This window comes from Rousettus aegyptiacus, unplaced genomic scaffold, assembly GCF_014176215.1.
Source record: "Rousettus aegyptiacus isolate mRouAeg1 unplaced genomic scaffold, mRouAeg1.p scaffold_m13_p_19, whole genome shotgun sequence".
Classification (NCBI taxonomy): domain Eukaryota; kingdom Metazoa; phylum Chordata; class Mammalia; order Chiroptera; family Pteropodidae; genus Rousettus; species Rousettus aegyptiacus.
The window spans coordinates 281632-290626 of record NW_023416294.1 but is presented as its reverse complement, the minus strand read 5'-3'; the positions used below and the strand labels follow the sequence as shown (position 1 = coordinate 290626).

The 8995-nt window shown below is 42.6% G+C and overlaps 1 pseudogene; it reads left to right on the top strand.

Annotated features, from left to right (window-relative positions):
* Positions 1-1452: 1452 nt before the first annotated feature.
* On the top strand, positions 1453-3109 carry LOC107506669 (annotated as a pseudogene).
* The last annotated feature ends 5886 nt before the right edge of the window (positions 3110-8995 follow it).

The following is an 8995-nucleotide window of genomic DNA, read 5'->3' as shown; positions in this document are numbered from 1 at the left end:
GGGTTTTTTACTTGATTTTCTCTTTTTCTCCTTTTTTTCTTTTCTTTTTCCTTCCTTTTTCTTTTTATTTTCTTTGCTTATTCGCTCCAGCTAGAACTTCTATTTCCTTGTTAAAAAATTTGGCAAGTGTGAGAATCTCTGTCTTACCCCTGATCTCATGGAAAAAGTTTTCTGTCTTTCAACACTGAATATAACATTAGCTGTGGACCTTTCACACATAAACTTCACCTATTGTTACCTTTCATCTATAGCTAGTTTTTGAGTTATAATTATAAAAGCCAGTTGAATTTCTTCAAAATATTTTTCTTCATCTGTTGAAATTATATTTTTTATTCCTATGTTCTTGATATGAGGTATTATGTTTATTTATTTGCATGTTGAAAGATCCCATCTACCAGGAATAAATTCCATTTGATCATGGCGTATGGTCATTGTAACACGCTGTGAATTCAGTTTGCATGTATTTCGTTGGAATAAAATAAATGTTTACTGAAACAAAAAGATATACTAGGTTAAGAAGAAATTTCTTCAATCACATAAAATATTTTATTGCTTTGAGTATGGGTTATGTTAAATGCAATTTATTTTTAAGTAAAGAATAGGTCTTTAGGTAAGATGAAATTTACTAAAGCTACTAAAACAGAATATATCTAATTATTTACTGTTAATGTACAAAATACTGAGTTTTACAATAGCTCTAGTTCTTCTAGGAACTAACAAGACCAAGGGTGGGAGGAAGGGAGAAAGAGTCAAAACAATTTAATTAAGATATTTACCTTTTTGTACGGTATGTGGTGAAACATCAAAGCACATTTTTTTTTTCTTTTTATAACATTGCATTGCAAATGTTTTCTTTTCCATTCTTTGGGATTTCCTTAGGTAGAGCTCTTTTTTTCTTTTTAATTTAATTTTACTTTGTAGATGTATGTATTTATATATACACAAATAAAATAGCATTTGTTATACTCATTAATGACACAATAAAATGAAAATATGTGATTATAAGAGCTACTTATGTAAAACACAGAGATAAATAATCACTTATACTTTCAAATCAAATTATGTTGTGTTTTTGATCATAAATGATAATGACAAGTCCATTTTTGTATACAAAGCTTTTACACAGATTTCAGTTTCAAATTCTAAAACTTAAAAATGTATTTGTTTTGCTCGGTTTATTTGTGCGTGGTCCATTTACCAGGCCTTACACTACTAGACACCAAGTGTGTTTGTAAAAGCATGAAATGTCTTCTATTCTGTGGACCTCCAAAATTTATTTACTTAAAAATTTGCTAGGAGACCATTCATTTGTGATCTCACAGCTACTCAGGTGGAGCAGCATTGTGGTGATCTGGGTAGTTTATCAGTGTAGGTCTGCCAAGGTAGCATTTGGGGCTGTGGTGTTCAAAACTAGATCAGTGACAACAGTAGATGAAGAAAGGTTTATTTGACATGGCACATGTTTCTTCAGAAATTCAAGGTGATTCTTCTAAAGATGAATCAACTGGTTCAGCAATCTCCTTAGAACTCTGTTGTGTGATCGCACATTGACTGTGGCCTGGACTTGAGGTCTGTATCCACAGAAAATGCTTCTCAGACTTTTTCTGCATGATCCTTGATAAGAAGACCTTATCACACATTTTGTGTCTCTGGACCACACGAAGATAATGATTTTCGATCTATGACCTTTCCCAGAAAACTCTTGAAAATAGTTGGAAGTGATCAGTGTCAGTCCATTTTCTGGGTTGTGAATGGAACTTGTATAGTGATTAATGAAGATCACTTTAAGAAAGAAGTTCTGGAAAGAAAGGCCCTTTCAGAGTATTTGAAACTGCAAGTATGAAAGGTTTAGCTCGACAGCTGAAACTTTAAGGATTTAGTAAAGTACAACAGACTTTTCAAAGATCTGCTTGTCTAGCTGATATTCTGGCAGAAGAGAAAGAATTCTCTGTTTTAAGCAAGGTAGTACAAAATTAAATACCCCTTATAATAGGTTAATATGTGTGTGTGTGTGTGTGTGTGTGTGCGCGCGCGCACGCATAATGGGTTAATATATGTGTATATATATATTTCAAAAATTCTATAAAAATATATGAAACTAGTAAGTTTAAATTTTTTTCACAAAAATGAAAACTGGGCATTCAGAATTATAAAAATGTTACTAGCAACTTTGAATCTCATTAGTGATCTCTTAAGGCAAGGTACTAAAATTACTTTAAAGAGTGCATTCAGTGTTACTTTAAATGCAGAAACGATTTTTACTTGAGAGCAATCCTATTTAAGTTTTTATTCCCAATCATTGATTTTTGACAATAGTTGACAATGTCCATGTGTTGATGACATTAACTTGGCATCATAACCGCGATATATGAGATTTAGAGATTATGTTTCTTATAGTCTTGTGTCAGAATACAACATCCATCTCTGCTTTTAGTTACTCTTCTATCAAAATTTTAAATGAGCCTGTCCTCAACTTTTACTCAGAATGAAAAGAATAGGTGAGATCAAAAATGCTTCACCAGAAGCTTCAACAGCTCAAAATTTCAACAGGGAACACTCTGAAACAGAGCATATGGTAGGTAACCATCATTCTGGTTTTGTTGCTGACACACATGGAGAAAGCATATTTCCACCTTCCACAAGTTTATGCAACAAATAAGCAAGCCTTCCACCAGCCAGACAATTGCTAATACGACTGCTCCAATTAGAAGTGAATTTTCTCCTCCATCACCAACTTAAGTACAATATCAGAACAAACTGTAATGGACCCACACATTGTTTTGAATCAATTGAGCACTTTTTACATGAACTCATATGGCAGCTATACTCAAGCAAAGGCCATATTGTGAATTTGATTACAAGGACAACTTCTACTTCTCACTATATCATATCTTCCTTACAGATAAGTTATTTTGGAAGGATGTAGCCTTCTACTTTTCCGACTAGATATCCTGATTTATCAGCCCATGATGGTCCTTTTTCCAGCTTGCAACCTGCAGGTAACCTGTGGTTCCCCTTGACAAAGATGGCTGATATATCGGCTGCCATTTTTTCAAAGTCAACTCGTCAACCACTTTTGTTAGGCAAATATTCCCCTAATTACAGGTGATGTTCCAATGGACTACCAGACTATACAAAATAGCAAACATTAACAATTATGTTGGCAAACATCAGCAAAATGCATGCAACCATCTCCTTTGAACAATAAACTTATCTGTTCACCTTATGTGTTAATTTCCTTATTTTTGAAAGAGTTAAGAGTAAAATAATGTTGTTGTTGTTGTTTTTCATGGTAGACTATATACTCTTGTTTGCTATTTGGACCTTCTGTTCACTAGGAATATTTGAGTAAATTATTCCTAATTACGTGTTTAAAGGAGTAGAGATCAAGGGAGTAAAGGCAAATGAAAAAAGGAGTTAAGTGATATCTGTTACAGTCCAGGATAAAGCAAATGAAGGCCTAACTTGGGATAATAGGAGAGGGATAGATACATATCTTATCTAGAAAAGACACATACGCACTATTTACTTAAGCATGTTCTCAATTACATTCCATTTTTCCTGTGATATTAAAGTTTAAGTCCTTGGATTTTAGTTTGCGAAAGTTGCTATACTATTAAGTGTGAGATTCATACTCTAACCAGCTCAATAATCATGATCACCATTTGAATAGACTGATCCTAACACTCATGAAGCTTCCCACTACACCTGGCTTGTCCTTCCACCAAGGTTCCAGGATAGCCCACACCTCTTTGGGAAAGCTCTAGGATGAGACCTTTGGGAACTCCGACTACCCCAGAAACAGAACTCCAACATGTTGGTGACATTTTAATTTGTAGCCCCACTAAACAAGATTCTGATGCTACTGCCACCTTGGCCCTCAACTTCTCAGGAGAAAAGGGCTGCCACATATCCCCATCTAAGGCCCAAATCTTTCCTCCGACTATTAAGTGTCTAATCTGTCATCTCGCTCATGGGTCCCTCTCCATAGACTGGAAAAAAGCCATCCTAAATGTGGTCATTCCCCAAACTAAGAGAGGGAAGAACCTTCTTGGGAAAGACAGGTTTTTGCAGAATTTTGATCTCCAGGTTTGGGTAATGGCAAAGCCCTGTCTTTGAGGCAACCAAGGGACATCTTTCAGAGCTGTTAGATTGGAACTTGGGACTACAGAGAGCCTTCCGGGCCTTAAACAGGCCTTGACAGAAGGACTGGCCCTTGGACTCCATAATCTAGAAAAACCTTTTACTTTGTTCGTGGCAGAGAGACAGAGAATTGCCTTAGGGGTTGTCACCCCAAAGCTAGGAAATATCCCCAGGCCGGGATATATTCTGAACAGTCGGACTCAGTTGCCAGTGTGAGCCGTAGCCGTGCTAATGGAAGCCTCTGAGCTCACCCTGGGGTAATCCCTTGAGGTCTACACCCCACATCAGTTCCAAACTGTCCTTGAGGCCAAAGGACACCACTGGCCTCGATCCTCCTGACCTTTCTCTAAAAGTATGCCAGGCCCTAAATCTTGCCACTCTGATGCCCGAGGGAGCTCCTGAAGACCAGGAGGTCACTCATTCCTGCACTGAGACAATTGAACAGTTTGTTTGTTTGTTTTTTCCTGATTGGCCTGACCGAGAAGATCAGGCCCTGGAGAATCCAGATGAAGAATACTATTGACAGAAGCAGTTATGTTGGACAGGAAATCAAACGGGCTACATGTGCTATCAGCCTTCATTCAGCACACTGTAGAAGCCAATTCTCCCACCTGGCACCTCCACTCAAAAGGCTGAAATGATCTCTCTCATCCATGCCCTGGAGTTAGGCAAGGACCTGAGAGTTAGCATATACTCTAAGCATATACACTCTATGCTTTCCTTGCCCTACACACCCATGCAGCCATGGATGGCAACTTTTAAATGCGTGACATTCCCCTATTGTGGGTCCTGAAATCCCAGGCTGCTAGAAGCTGTCAACCTCCCTCAAAAGGCAGCAGTCCTCCCATGCAAAGGACACCAAAAATATGCCACCGTGCTCTCCAGCGGAAATTCTCTTGCCGATACAGGGCTGCTAGCTCAAGTGTCCCCACGATGGCTTTAATGCCACAGGCCCTCTGCTTGCTTCCCACTAAGGATCAATGGAAAATGTTAGAAGCCCTCCATGATTCCCTCCACCTGGGACATGATGCTATTCAATCCTTTTAACTAAACTATGTCATGCCACTTGATCCCTTTAACTATTCCTAAGACCATTAAAGAGGTCATGTAGACTTGTATCCTTTGCTCTGTCAAGGAACCCAGTGGGAAGGCAAAGCCCCCTCTGCTCTTACATCCAGTATAGAGGAGAGACACCTTCTCAGATAAATGGCAGTTAGATTTCACTCGAATGCCTCCTTCTCTGAGTTACTGATACCTGCTAGTATTTACTACCTTCACTGGCTGGATAGAACCCTTCCCTACCCAGACTGAAAGAGCAGGTGAAGTGGCTAAGGTTCTTTTAATGATATTACCTCAAGATCTGGACAGCCTCAGGGCCTCCAGAGTGACAACAGCCCTCACTTCCTGGTCAAAGTCACTGAACAGCTATCTCAGGCCATAGGCATCAACTATCACCTTCATGCATCCCAGAGACCACGATCTTCCAGTGAAAGGGCCAACTACCTCTAAAGAAGATCCTGGGCAATTTATGCCAGGAAACTTCCGAGACCTGGCCCTGGCTTCCCCCTGTCCTAAGGAACAGGGTCTCCTAAGTCCAACTTAAAGTTAAGTCCTTTTGAGATGTGTATGGGAAGCCCTTCCCATCCTCCAACATATTGACTTGGAGGTGGAGAATTGACTAAATAAAATACATTATCAGTCTGGGACAAGTCCAACAGGTCCTCCAAGGGTACCTCTGAGCATCTCCCAACCATAACTCCTGGAGATTGGGTTCCCCTTAAAACCAGGAAAAAAGGGCTCTCGGTTATAGAAAGGACCACGTCAGGTTCCCCTCGTCACATGCACCACAATAAAATTACATGGTCTACAGTCCTGGGTTCATTTACCAGGAATAAAAACTTTCTCCCCAGGCTCTTACAGCAACACCAGGGTGACAGCTTATGAGGCCCCAAAATGACACTTCAAAAAGCAGAAGCAGGGGTCTCTCTACAGGATAAGAAGGTGACTAGCCGGAAGGCTGCCAAGGTCCTGCGTCTTCCACCCTTGCTTGAATTTCGTTTGGCCCTTATTCTTCTTGGAACCTGTCCTCTCCACTCCCTCCCCAAGCACTCATCTCAGTAACTGCCTAGATCTCAGTCAGACTCTGACCTCGAGACTAACTGCTCCATAATATCACACTTGCCTTCTTCCTCCTGATCAGGCTTAACCCCCTCTCTAGACTACATGCATAACCAAGTAACTCTATCAATATGACCCTATTCCTCTTAATTCTAATCTATACTTGGCCCCTCTGAGGAGAATAGAGATTCAATACTTTCATAAACTTTTCTAACATCATAGCAAAGGAAAACAGTCTCTCTAATTGTTGGAGGTAGCACCCGCACCCCAAGTGTGCTTCGTTGGCCTATGTCTTACCTGACTTCTAATTTTATCGTTAAATTTGCCTCCTCCAGATTACAGCAGTTCCACATAAAGATGATGATGTTGCAGGGATTTAAACTGATTCTTTCAATGAATACCATTTTGGAAGGAAAGCTGGAGTCCCTAGATCAGGCAGGGAGAGGTTTTTGGTCCCTGGCTATATAAGGGCAATGCCCTGTTTAAGCTGCAAAAGCCTGACCTGCAGTCCCTCAACACCATCACATGATTACTGGTCTGAAAATCTCTCACGGGGATTTATGAGGCAATATATTTAGCCTAGGGTCATTGCCCCTCCCCTGCAAGATATGGCTCTGGAATTTTTCCTTACTCAGCCATCTTCCTGTGCCTCTGAAATTTCTCCCTTTCCCCTTATTTTTTGCCCTCTCCTTATTTTGACTCCAGCTGTGGAACTGACATGAGAAACAAGCCAAGTCCAGGGGACAAGGTAGATGGCCTTGGGCTGCTTCTCCTCCTCCAGGTGGCATGGGAAACAAGCCAAGGCCAGGAGACAAGGCAGATAGACCTGGGCTGCTTGTCTCACAGGTGGCATGAGAGACAACCTGAGGTCAGGGACAAGATAGAGGGACTTGCGCAGCGGCACCACCCTCCCCAAGTGGCATAAGGCAGGCCAAGGCCAGGTGACAAGATAGACAGACTTGGGTTGCTACCTCTTCCATGTGGCACGAGAGACAAGACAAGGCTGGAGATAAGGATAGATGGACTTTGGACACTGACCGCCCACCCCTGCTTCCAGAATAAGGTTCCGGAGTCTTCCTCTTGTCCTTTGCTCAGCTTTGGCCAACTGCAAAATCTTTATAATATCAGCTGCATTCCAAGTACCACATTTCCAGGCTTCTTCACCCCTCACCCCCACCCCCCAGTAAAACGAAAAATCCCTAATCCACACAGGTTGGGGAGACACTCTGTCTGAACTGCCTTCACTCTTCTCTTACCTGCATAACTTTCACTTTAATAAAACTTGCGCTTTCCTGCTTGCCGTTTGCCTAGCCTTTTAATTCTCCCTTGCAGCATAAGATGAGAACCCTGACCCCGGAGCTCCAGGTTGGGTCCCCCTTGGACTCCTGCCCCTTGGAGGTCTCGGGCAGCAGTTGTACTTGGCTGGGTTTTCCTTGCTGCTATTTTACAAGGTGTTCTGTGGAGAACAAAAGATATGAAGCACGGGTGCAGATGTGAGTGATGGAAATGGGATGTTTGACAGTTTCCTGAGCAGGATGTCTCTGTGTTTGCAGGTGTCCCACTTTCCAGTATGAGGTGTGCCTGGTGCAGTCTGGGGGACACTTGATGTGGCCTGACTAGGAGGGGGGCGGCTCTCTGTGAGACTCTCCTGTGCAGCCTCTGGATTCACCTTGCATACCTGCTGCATGAGCTGGGCCCACCTGGCTCCAGAGAATGGGCTCGAGTGGGTGTCAACTGTCAGTGGTGGTTGTGCAAGCACATACTAAACAGACTCTATGAAGGGCTGATTCACTGTCTCCAGACACACCAACAACACACCAAATATACAAATGACCAGCCGACACTGCTGTATACTACTGTGCGGGAGACACACAGTGAGGGGAAGTCTGTGTAAGCCCAGGCACAAACCTCCCTGAAGGCAGCAGGATGCGTGCAGGACACCATGGGTCCTCCTGGACAGTGGGAGGCAGTAAGGACACCAGGGGGTGATCCTTTAGGATACAGAGGGTGGGGAAGACCACCATGGGACACTTGGGATGCCAGACGGCCCTTCCCTAATCACGAGGGGTGATCAGGACAACAAGGGATCTCCTGGACACCTGGCAGTGCTTCAGACTTTCAGGGAGTGGTCAGCATATATTATGTAAGGGAATGTAGCCTAGGAGCATGTACAGTGAGGGGACTTCCTCTTCTCTTCCCACCATTCAGTGTCCCCGGGGATACTTTTGCCTTGTTCTCAGTGCTCTGTGTTCACACAGACTCACTGCAGACAAGTAAAGAGTAAGTAACATTTCGTTTGCAGGTCACATGTGTCCGGTCCATGCAGATTGTGACTTTACTAGATTCCTGTGGGACTCTTGTTTTTCCTTTTTGAAAAAAAGAGCATTCTAAGAAACAACCTTGAAATCTATATACCCCATGACCGAGCTCACTCTTCTTGCTCTCAAACACACACACATGTCTGCTCCGACAGGAGCCCGTTCCTCATATGGGCACACGTCTGTTCCCAGTGGTATCCACAAGGAGAGAGGCACAGCCTCACCTCTCGCCCCCCACCCACTCTGGAGAGAAGTGATGTACAGGGTTTGCCCCATGCTCTCCACCCTCAGCCCCTCGAGAGAGAAGCAGCCCACCTACGAGCAGAATTGTCTCTCAGAGTTCCACATGGAGCAGACAGCAAGATGAGCCCAGACGTGAGAACCCCCCTCAAAGCTGCTCAGCAGCATTTTCAGTG